This window comes from Brachycentrus maculatus, unplaced genomic scaffold (genome assembly GCF_059751285.1).
Source record: "Brachycentrus maculatus isolate JH-2025_06_01 unplaced genomic scaffold, ASM5975128v1 h1tg000257l, whole genome shotgun sequence".
Lineage (NCBI taxonomy): Eukaryota > Metazoa > Arthropoda > Insecta > Trichoptera > Brachycentridae > Brachycentrus > Brachycentrus maculatus.
In genome coordinates, this window is record NW_028281008.1 from 158,539 (window position 1) to 171,434 (window position 12,896).

A 12,896-nucleotide genomic window follows, 5' to 3' on the forward strand; every position below is an offset into this window, starting at 1 on the left:
GAGTACAATATTTTCTTTCATTAATTCATCCGGCAGTCACTTTGCGGTAAAATCTATCCATTTTAAATTTAATTTTTACTTAGTAAATACGACTATTACAAAGTAAATTCAAATTATTAATGTACATAAAAATTTGTATGAAAATTGTTATTTATTTTGATAAGTACTACTCTACACAGGCAGACATAATACACATCCAATCCAATAAATAAATCTAAAGGGCGTACAGACTTGCATTTTTGGATAAACGAATAAAAGTTATATAAAGAACCATCAGTTCTATTTCTGAAGAGGAAATTGATAGAAAACAGGGGATGCGTTGAGAAATGGTTGGGGGATGTTTTATATGATTAGTGAAATGCTACCGGAGTAGGTGAGTATGTAAAATATACCATACACACAATACTTCACGTGATCGCAGTATTCAAATGACACGCAACACGATCCCACTTATGGTTGTCGTTTTGCGTCCAACTCGAGAGTGGAGAGCGTGCCAACAGCGTCTAACCTTTGTTTGATATTTAAATCATTTGAAATTTCGATTGTACCATTTGACAATTGTGACGGTTGGAGGTGCAGACTATCAAAATGGGGACATAAGGCTCTTCACGAAGTATCATCGATGTTTATTTTCACACTACAGCGGTATGGTAACTGAGTTTGTGCATAAAAATATAAAATAAAAATCATTTATTGATTTAACTACTGTTTGTGACGATTTCATAAATAATATCAAATCATTTATTTAAAATTAAAATAAGGAGATATTATTTTTTTTGCGCTACCTAGGTATTCGAAGACGTGCCTCTATGGACAATATTTGAAACACTAATATTTCTGATTTTTCATCTTGTAACTAGCAAACAAACATTGTTCAAAATAACCATATATCTTATTATAACTTAATTTTAATATCGACCAAACAGGAAGAGGCTGTTTTTTTGAAAACCAGTAAACATTATAATTATTATATATTTTTTTAAGTATTAATATTTTTCTTTAACCCCTCTCCTCATCCAAATGGTATCTAGAGCACTGCATCCGATCGACGCAGAGTTAAGTCGTTCGTTAATTAAAATTTAATTTAAAATGGAGTAAATTTCATTATATGACGTACCTGAAGAAATTTAGGATGAAGGACATTAGATACTGCTATAGAGGGAAGGAAAAGGAGAATAGCAGCAACAGCTAGGGCGCTCGGAGCTACATACCAGTACTCGCATCTTGTGTCACTTGTACACTGCTAATGTGTAGAAACCCCTTAAGTTACTTTATTAATGTAATATCTTCTCTGGTCGTACACAAATTGAGTTAAAGAATGAAAGCGCACATAAACACAAGATACAAGATTCCCGCTGCAAAATATCCGTAAAATGTAAAATATTTTTAAATGTACATATCTTAAAGTGTTTGGTATTTAAGTGTCGACCAGTTAATCTCAGTAAGTTAAGGTTAGGGACAAATAGAAGGGCGTAGACTGGGGAAATTAATGACTGTCAAGAAGACGTTCTCGCTTTATGGTATACGAGAGTGCGTTCTGCGACAGTGTTTCCTTTGCGTGAATGTAATATATGGGTACGATTATCGGAGACTTTTCAGGAATTCCTCAGATTAACAATGACCAGTCGCGCTTTATTTGAGTTTTCTAAAATATAATAATATAACATGCCTAAATAACTTTATTTATCATCTCTTGGCACAAACAGATTACTTGGCGTCTACGATGAGGATGTGCTTAAGAAACGAATCGTATTCGAAGAATGCTAATGTGAATAACATTATAAAAGATACCATATGCCATATATACTAATAGGTGTTTAGACAAGATTTCCATGTAAAACATTGTATTATATTCAACAAAATGTAAATATTTATATTATACGATAAAAACACTTTTTAAACTTTGTCCATGTTGGTTGGGATAAGTATATTACGAATATACCTCCAGTTAGGTTGGTATACGGAAAAGAGTGAAATAAACGCAACCCTGCTATGCTACTCGTAGTCGACCTATCATAGTATGATCAATTAAAAACAAATAGCGTGGGTATCGGCATGGGTTGGCAATTTAAGATAAATACACGATTTAAAAAAAAAATATTCAAGTTTTACTTAGTAAATACCACTATTTCTTCAAATCTACTGTGATACGTGTTTCGATGCATTCCGCATCATTTTCAAACACCGCCACCGTATCGAAACACGTGTCACAGTAGATTTTAAGAAATAGTGGTATTTACTTAAATTAAATTAAAAATGGATCGATTTTACAACAAAGTGACTGCTAATGAATTAATTAGATTTTTTCATTTAATGTTGGTTGGGAAGCCAAAAAGGTTCGCAGATATCAATTATTTGGAACAGTAATTAAAACAAACAGTCAAAGTAACATTTCTTGAAAGGACGTAGGCATAGAGAAAAAATACAAATTATTTAGTTAAAAACAAATTCTACTTATTGACGCTGGAAATTCGATAAGCGTTATGAAACGGGCCATGTTAACCTTAATTTTAAGCACGCAGCATACAGAATAACGGTAATTTGAATGAAAATTATGGTTTCAAGTGGATAAAGATAGGATAAAGGGGATGAAGATAGGAAGATGATATTTTTAATTGACTTTTCTCCACAGTATCGAATTTTAGCAGAAATTTGCTGTTAATTTCTAGTATTTTTAAAACATATTTTCTGACTCTACCCGAAGGACAATAATTGTTTTGGTGTGTTGTCACGAAAACAATAAATATCCTACAGCAACAACTGTTTACCGTAAACATTAACTAATGTACCCCCTAAATTCTACTGTGAAAGCATTTGACTGTAAAGGGTTTATGACACTACCTATTCCATTTTGCAGTAAGACACGAAGATATTTATATGACGGTAGCAGACAAAAGATTATTCTTTACTTCAAACCATTCTTTGCGGATGCCGCTTACAATTCAGACGAAAAAATACACCAACTCGGTAAGTTTTTTTTTTTAAATACTTATTTAAAAATATGTATAAAAAAATATGTACCTAAAGTGATTTAAAGTGTAGGTGCGTCAATTTCATTATTTTAAAAATTCAATAATAATAAAAACATAATAAAAACTCGTTGTTTCGTATTTACATACAATAAAATATTAGACATTATATTAAGAATAAAAAAGGGATATTTTATAAAAAGAATCGTATCTCCGTATATCTTAAAATGAAGAAAATAACAAAAATATTTGAACAAAATAGAACCGCGCCTCTTAAAAAATTACTTTTAAATAAATAACCCTGTGAGCGTTATTTAATGGTTCGGGATGATTGATGATGTTACATACTATGTATGTATACTATGCTGATATACGAAACAAGAGAAGGTTGTTTTAGGATCCTTCCAAATTGGTTTCGGAAGTGCAACTTTTGTAAATTGAAACCAATACATTGTAGAAGTCTCGGACTTAGGCAGACACTGACCATTTACATATAACATATTTTCAATTCCGCTTTCCCAGGTGTTTCACACGTGATTTGGTAAATTTATGCAGACTTAAAGACTATGGTTTTGTGACTATTCCTTTATAAAAAAGAGTCTGATAGGTCTAGACCTAACTGAAGGTTTGGCACAAATGCAAACTAGAGACGAAATTACTTCCAGACAGAAGCTGCCAAAATCGATTGGAACAGAAAAGTGTTGCAGAAAGTTGGTGAAATAGACTTCTAAGAAGTAACTTGTGAAAAATTAGAAGTTTGATTTAAGTGATTTTATTAGTTATACAAAATTTCAGAAGGAAATTTATTTTGAGTTGATTTGATTGAGATGAGATTTTCACCCTTTCGTTTCCATGTAGTCGCGCCCCGACAATACGTTTTGTGAAACCATCTGGACTGGGGTAGGTACCTACCCTCATAGGAAAATGACAAATGGATATTTAGGAAGATTGAGTCAGATTGTTCTGAGATGTATGCATTTGTATTTTACGTGAATATTATGCAATATAAGTGTCAGCGATATTTCGATCAAAATATAAATATAAATTTATAATTCATCATTTTTGTATAGTAATCTTCCAAATACTAAATCGGTTTTCCTATTAAATATACATAAACATATGTTAATAAAAAGTACCCACTTTCCGTATTTTAATTGTTTCTTCTAAATGTCTGTTAGTTTATTATGTTGACGAAAACGTTACATTATTCATAACTATTTTTTAGATAAATTATTGATGTCTCAATAGAAACATATGTATATAGGTTAAAGATGTATCAATAAAGACAACGAAGGAAATATGAAAATCTGAGCATTTACAGGTCTGAAAATCTGCCATTGTCTAGCTTAGTGACCCTTTTATACACTGTTCAGCGTTGACTGTTCTGTCCATTATTGAACATTCATCTTACCTAGATTCTAAAGTTGTAAAAATGGTGTATTTAACAAACGCTTCTACAACATTATCCCCTTGCCCTGCACTTCTGTCCCCACGCAACTAATCTAAAATATGGATGGATTTTATTTATATTTAAATGGGAATTATTCATATGATAAAATCTATACCCTCCGACCCCGCTGATTTAAATTCAAAGCTTTTGCGTCAATTAAACTAATGGAAACATACGCCGGGGGGGCATTGTTTTAAGTCTATGGTTTTAAGAGAATCACAGTCACCCCTTTGTATGTTCTGTATGTGAGATAAGGCGCTAATGTCCCTCGCGCACGCGCACGCGTACAATACCTGTCAAGTTTCCCGCGACCTACTAGCGCCGCGTGGCGATGTTTTCCGGAAACAAACGAGGCCTTTGTTCCAAACTCAGTAATTGGAACGTTACGCTATTTTATAGATATCTTACTTCACAGGCGTCCAACTCTAACTATAGAATGTTTGATAATGAGTTATTTGTATTGTAATTACATATATCCACATGTAATATACATTTATGTACACATATATAAGTGACCTCAAGGGACTCAATCTGCAGTGTCCAAGTTACACAAGCTACTACATATAAGTACGGGTACGCAAACCTAAGTACCCTAACCATTATTACCATTCACATTTTCCCACCTATTACTTCACCTCGTTATTTATGTATTTTTTTAAATATATGATTATAAGAAACATGTATTATTCGTACGGTTAGGCAAAATGTGTGTTTTCGAGGGTGTACACCAATGTTGCATGTATGTAGGTGAGTTGCATGTTTCCCCCTTACATACAATAGGATCAACATTCCTCCGAAGGTTATTGTTATTTTAGAACAAACGCGACACAAACATTTGAATTTCAAACATCCCTAAACTTCAAACAGATAAGTGGCACAACGACAGTTACAGCTGTCTCTATCAATAAATTCCCAAAATTCGGAGGAGAAATGATCCGAAAACTGATTTTATAATACAACTACTATCATACTGATTCTCTGCAGGGGTAGGCAGAGAGGATGGAACGCCATTTTAACTGTGAACAAAATTTTGGAAATAAAGTATGTATTTCCAAAATTTTGTTCACAGTTGTTAGATTTAAGCTGTAACCCCATTTAGGAGCTCTTCATACAAATAAATAAAATTTGATATCTCAATATACGTAGAAGAAGTTTATGGATATGGGAATATGGAATTTGGAGGAGGATTAGCAGACAGGGAAAGAGGAATAGCAGCTATGGCTAGGGTAGGTACTCGGGATTGTACACCCTTACTTTTTTACTAGTTTGTGTGACTTGGACACTTGACAATAATTTGGAGCAGTCCTTTCCCAATTTTTTTTTTTTTTACCTTTTTATTTATATATATATATATATATATATATATATATATATATATATATATATATATATATATATATATATTTATATGTATATATATATATATATATATATATATATATATATATATATATATATATATATATATATATATATACATATAAATATATATATATATATATATATATATATATATATATATATATATATATATATATATATATATATATATATATATATATATATATAAATAAATATATATATATATATATATATATATATATATATATATATATATATATATATATATATATATATATATATATATATACATATATAATATATATATATATATATATATATATATATATATATATATATATATATATATATATATATATATATATATATTAATTTGTAAAATATTGATCTTACAGCTGAGTTATTTATAAAAGGTTCCCCGTGAGTCAACTCCGGCACTAGGCACTAGGCACTAGGCACCAGGAGCCCAGACCACCGGCGGCGGTACTTCAATATTCATGCCTGCTTTAATTCGTAACAACAATTGAAAACTTATCCTCCAAATAATACTGTGCAGCTCCTGCAATCCCTTGTCGATCTGTTTAAATATATTATTAGGTCTTTCATTGCCTCTTTCATTCCTCGTTCACGCTTCACGTCCTCCTTTTGGATGTTTTCTTAGGGTCCACTAGACATGTGTTAGAACCTCCGTTTGACAACAATGGTGTCCATTTTGCCGTCCGCTTTGAAGGCCTATAAATTATTATCTCTCGTAAAGTAGGATGCGCTGCCTTTTGTAGGATGTGAGACCGACAGGGAATGCAAATCGTCCGGCAAATAGCTATCGAATATCAACGAATGGAATGTGAACCTAAATTACTGCAGAGAAAAAAGTACACCTAATAAAGATTATTCTATATTTTCCTCCGCATTCTTTTCGAATAGCCTCTCTTCCCTTTTCGGGGTTTTCCTATAAAATATCTTTTCTATTGTTATTGATATTTGCAAGTTTTACTAAAATACATTTTTTTGCAAAGCACACACAATTGAGTGATACATAAAAACATATATGAGATTGTGATGTAATAAGTATTTGACTAGTTATGTATTTTGTAAATACTTATATCATTTCACAGACCCCGTATTCTTTCTTGATCTAGTGATTGAGCTAGGGTATTTTACGAAAATAGCAATTTATAAATTATCCAAAGTTAATTACGAGTATTAGTACTTTAAAATAATGAAAAATAAAAATAAAAATGTCCCCTGTTACTCGTCTTCGATGCGATATGATTTTGTAATTGTTTTATTTTTTTTTTAGTAAAGAAATCGGGTGCGTTTGACATTTTTGGGGAAACAAAATCCTAATATTGGGCTGGAATGATGAATTATATGCACTTATCCTGAATAGCATCCGTCAGAGTAAAGTAACATTTCTTGAACGAAAGAAATCATAGAGAAAGCACAGAAATTATGTAGTTTATTTGGAAATTTCGCTAAGCGTTTCGTTAAACGGGCTGCTAATTGAATAGAAAAATAAAGTTTTGAACTAGATGGATGTAGGAAACGGGGTGAGGATCCACCTATTCTCATGTTTTATGTGACTTTTCTTGTAATCTTAAGAAAACGTTTGGATTGACACTCGTTCACATTTAGAAACATTAAACACTGATAATTCAAATATGAGTTCTAGCATCTTTATTGTAGATGGAAGACGGATGGTTCCCTTGTGATCTCAATCTATTTTTGAAAATCACGCTAAATAAATAAAGTACTGTAATTCAAAGTTCTCTCATGGCCGCCTGACAGCTACTGTTGACCCTTTGGCCACCTACTAGACAAGCGTAATTGAAATAAAAGGCAGGTAATTTTCTGTTACTACTCTCTGCCGCAAACCCAATAAACAGTTTTGGTCTAACCGCATCACCGTTTACGATATGAACACCCCAATTCCCATTACGAATCTCATCTTCCGGTAATTGCGAGTGTTAACTGTGGCTTGAGATTGAACCCGATACCCGAATAGGTACCGAATACCGAAGCGTAGGAACCACACCATAATCACTCCGCGGCACAGTGATACTAATAATTTGTAGATATCGGATATTTAACTCTTTGCGTACCGGGAAAACATTTTTTTAGACATAGACTTAATTCGACATTTAATAATTTCTCTCTGATAAAATAGCCATTAAAATAATATAACCTCACTGACCCGATCCGCACCGAATAGTGTATAGGGTACCGCATTGAAACGACGCAGTGCCCACTTGATTATTAATTACTTTAAAGTGATATATCAGAAAAAAAATTGTAAATAAAATATTTCTGATATTTCACTGATATTTACAATATGTTAACGCCTTTCAACTCTTCATTTATATATATATATATATATATATATATATATATATATATATATATATATATATATATATATATATATATATATATATATATATATATATATATATATATATATATATATATATATATATATATATATATATATATATATATATATATATATATATATATATATATATATATACTTATTATTGTTAATCAGTGTGTACATAATATAACAAATTTTTATTAGGCATTTCAAATGAGCAGATACCTTTTTGTTATGTATGCGAAGTCATCGCATTTTAGTGTAAATCTAAAAAAAAATATTTCGATTACTCGGATTTGAAAGTGTTGCTTGTGGCAGAAATGAAGGTAAACAAAAAATAAGAATACATTTGACCCTACGGCTCATACCGCGGTTGGCAGCCACGCTAACCACAAACCAATCTTCTGTGCTAAGTGATAATATTATAGCAAGATGTGGAGATCGGGAGACCAGACGACGGGAGAATGTGAAGTAGCAAGTATCAATCGTTATACATTTGGTTCTATCGGCAATCATCCATCGCGTTTTAAATTGAAATAATCTTTCAGATATAATTGTTGGCCTGGGGCTATGAAAGTCATATTTTCCGGTCTTCTTTTGCGACGAGAACAATTGGATTGCTAAATTGTATCTAATTTTAAATCTGCGAGATTTTTTTAAACATATTTATTCGATAAAAATCTCAATTTTGGTCACTTATAACTTATTATGAGTATTATTTCGGTAAATGGAAATTTAGTCCTGATACATAATGCTTTTCCGTGTAATTAGTATTTAACCAAAACGCTAATAACCATACAAAACCCAGTTAAAATTATATTCTTCGTGTAAATTACCGTCGCTTGGTGACCTATGTACTCAAAATATAATCAAGTTTACCGAATGACAAATAATTGACAAATATATATATATATATATATATATATATATATATATATATATATATATATATATATATATATATATATATATATATATATATATATATATATATATATATATTTGTCAATTATTTGTCATTCGGTAAACTTGATTATATTTTGAGTACATAGGTCACCAAGCGACGAATATATAATAATAACAAGCGAAGTAATATATATATATATATATATATATATATATATATATATATATATATATATATATATATATATATATATATATATATATATAATTTTAATTCCAATACATTATCTTGATCAACAGTGAAAAGCTTCGTATTAAAGTGTTTAAAACTTATTCTCGCTTTACAAAAAAATAGCAAAAGATTTATCTAGTATTTCATGCACGAAAATACTATTTTTTAAAAACGTTTTTTGTTAAAAACGGTACCGTACCTAAGAAAAACTTCCCAGTAACAAATTTTCATGCCCTTCTAATCCAAGTTGGAACATAAATTCATAAGCTCGGAACATAAATTCCTGCCATGCAATACGCTAGTCAGTGCTGCTATCTCGCCATTATCGAGTAGTACCTACCCGGCAACAGATGCGAGGAATTGTTCTTCAGCAGCCTGGCAACATTTATCATGGCGATCCGTCACGGCGGCTCCTCCCAGGCTAGGAAGGGTTAGGTTATTACATTTTTTAACGAAATCGTTTTCCATTGTGTTACAGGGACTGCATGATTCGGACGATTAATAAATTCCCATTGTTGCAGCCAGCCGCTAAACGATTCTACACATTTGGATGGCGTGGTCATTATGTAGCACTATTTTAATATCTTTTGTACCACGTGATAAACATTTGTCACCGAAAGGGCTGAGATATAACTGCTCCATCTCATTTCTTTCATTCCATCTGAACGAAGTACTGATGTAATAATAATATATGATGATGATAATAATATAATAAAAAATATATATTACTTCCATAGCAATATTCCTTTATTGACCACTCGACGATTTGATGTGACTCGACGATGATTCCACTAATTACTTCAAATAACTTTTACAATGAAACGATGGGTAGGTAGAATATAAAAAGATACTTGATAAAAAATATGGTTATTAATACAAAATCATATGGGTAGGGAGTACTTATGCATCCTTACCAATTATCTAAATGATAAATTAATTTACTAATCAAAATAAGTTTCAACATTTTGAGTGTGTCCAAATACTTGTTCACAAAAAAAAATTATATGAAAATAAGTTTCAATATTTCCATATTTTTTGTTAATAATATTTCAAATTAATCAAAAAGAACTTATTAAGAGTTAAGTGAAGAACATGATTTTCATAGATATTTTTTTTTCGTTTTTTTGTAAATTTAACAAAGTATACATAGGGTACCCCTGTTGATTTTAATTATGAATCAAGACAGTCTCTCCTTTAATATTTATATTTGTTAAATACAAGTAAAAAGTATATAATAGTAAATATACGAATTTGACAAATATTACGAAATATAATAATATAAACTAATTGCTATCCGCGCCCTAAATTTTATCAATCTACATTAACATATCAACATATGTATGTATGTAGTAGGTAGGTAGGTAGGTGCATCATGATACATTTAAAATTTTGTCGTCAATAAATTCTCGAATACCGTATTTTTTCCTTAATCTTCGAGACAGATATTTGTTTGTTTAAAAATAAATGAAATGGTCACAAACTGTAGAATGTCGCGCTAATGGAAGAGTCTCCGAGACACGGGCTGTCGGCAGCGCTGCAGCGGCCGCTCGTCAGGCGTCAGGCGGCCAGGCGACCGTGCCAGACTCGCGCCTTGTGCCAGAGATAAATGGGATATATATTTTGACAGCTGGCCCTTGGGACACGAGGGATAATAATTTCTAAAATAAAGTATTCAATATGTTTCCGAACAGATTCCCCGTCTGCAATGATTTATCTGTCAACAACGTTTGAACTTTATTGACGTAGCTTTCGTTTTAACGCGTAGCGCAATAATCACTGCGTAGTAAGTACCTACCTACGATATATCTCTCTGTAATTATCACTCACTTCGAGGGATTCGTAAAAATAAACGATATTCTAGTTTCACATACTAGTACTTATACGAATATGCAATCCTGAGCGCCTTAGTCATTACTGTCATTCCCTTGTGATGCCTACTATTTCTCCTTCATTTGCTATCACAATAAAGCATAATGTACTACACCCAGAGTTCCTTCACTTACATCAAATAAATTTCACTCTTACACTTAAAATCTACCTATGTGTAATTGAATATTACGTTGACGCCGCGTCGATTCGATGCAGTCCAATATGCACTATTTAGATGAGAACACTTTTACCAATAAAATAAAAATGAACCAAATTGATAACTTTACTCATTAAGAATACCGAAGGGCATATGCCACACGCGTGTGTCCTGACATACTTCTAGCTTCCACAACTCCATACGTGCCCTCCGATTATGTAGACATTTGACACGACCAGATTTCAGGTATTGATTGTTTTAGTCGTACCAAGTCTGTTTGGTTTAACTCTCCCTCCTTTTCCTTTCTCCCTTGCAAAATACTTTCTTAGTCATTTTCTCATTATTTATTTGAGTTTGCTAAACCATCTTAATATTTTCAATCGTACCTAACTCCTTACGTTTTCAACTTGCCTTACATCGGGTTTTCCACTCATCCGTTTAAAGGATCGCATTTTAACAGCATCCACTCTGCTGTCATTCTTTTTTGCCAATTCCAATAGATATGACTTAACTTATTTTCAAAATGTCACACACAATATTGTTTTTACATCTCTTTTTAAAATTTATTCAAGCGCGCACCCTTACGCGATTCTTGATAGCAAAAAAGTCATCACACATTTTAGTAAATTTGACATTTTCGTACCAGTGATTCAGGGGCGTAGCTATAACTTTCGCGCGACTACGCAAGCACAATGTACAATGACTGCCGACTCGAATTCCGGGAAGGGTTACAAGTTGTAAGTATTGTGTACATTATATTTCATCATCGCGCTTCACTGGACCAAGGGGCGTGAAGAAATTTAAAAAAATGTCTTCTTGTCAAATTTTATGTCAGACTACCAGAACAAAGGGTTAATAATTTCATCTCACTGTCTCATAGTCAAAATATTAATTTTACTAAAAATAATTTTGGATAATTTATATGACTATTTTTTATAAAATACATACTACCACGATCACATTTAAAATATCTGTGATTTTGGAAATGAGATCAAAGGCGTTTTTCTTTTTTCCGAAAAATCATGTTACTCTTACAGTTTCTTCCTAGTGGAAGAGCACACCATGACATTGGGCCAGCACCAGCTTTTGTATAATCGCCAAATTTAATACATTGATTGCGAGCTCGTAAGATTACTTTACCCAGGCCAGTAGTTATCCATCAGTTAATTCGTCTGGAATGCACTGCTTTTTAGAAACTCTGGAGCCGTTTTACGCATTGCTTTATTCCTAAGCAGAAAAGGTTTATATTTTACCCTTTCGGGAAAGCTTAATTATTTAGTGCAGGTTGTGAAGTAGTTAGTGTATTTGAATGTATCTGATAATTTAAAAAAAAATAAAAAATTTCATTTGACTTTCGAAAAAGCTTTCTAAAATAGATATCGGATTATCGGGACTAAATGCGAATTGAGATGGCCCGGATAACGAAACATTGGTATCATCAAGATGAGAAACAGAAGACGTTTCACTGATTACATATAGGTACATATGATCATCTTTAAATTGACGGGATAAAAATAGAACCTCGGAGTTTATCATTTCATGTTTTTATTAATTTGTTATTCATTTTAATTTCAGTA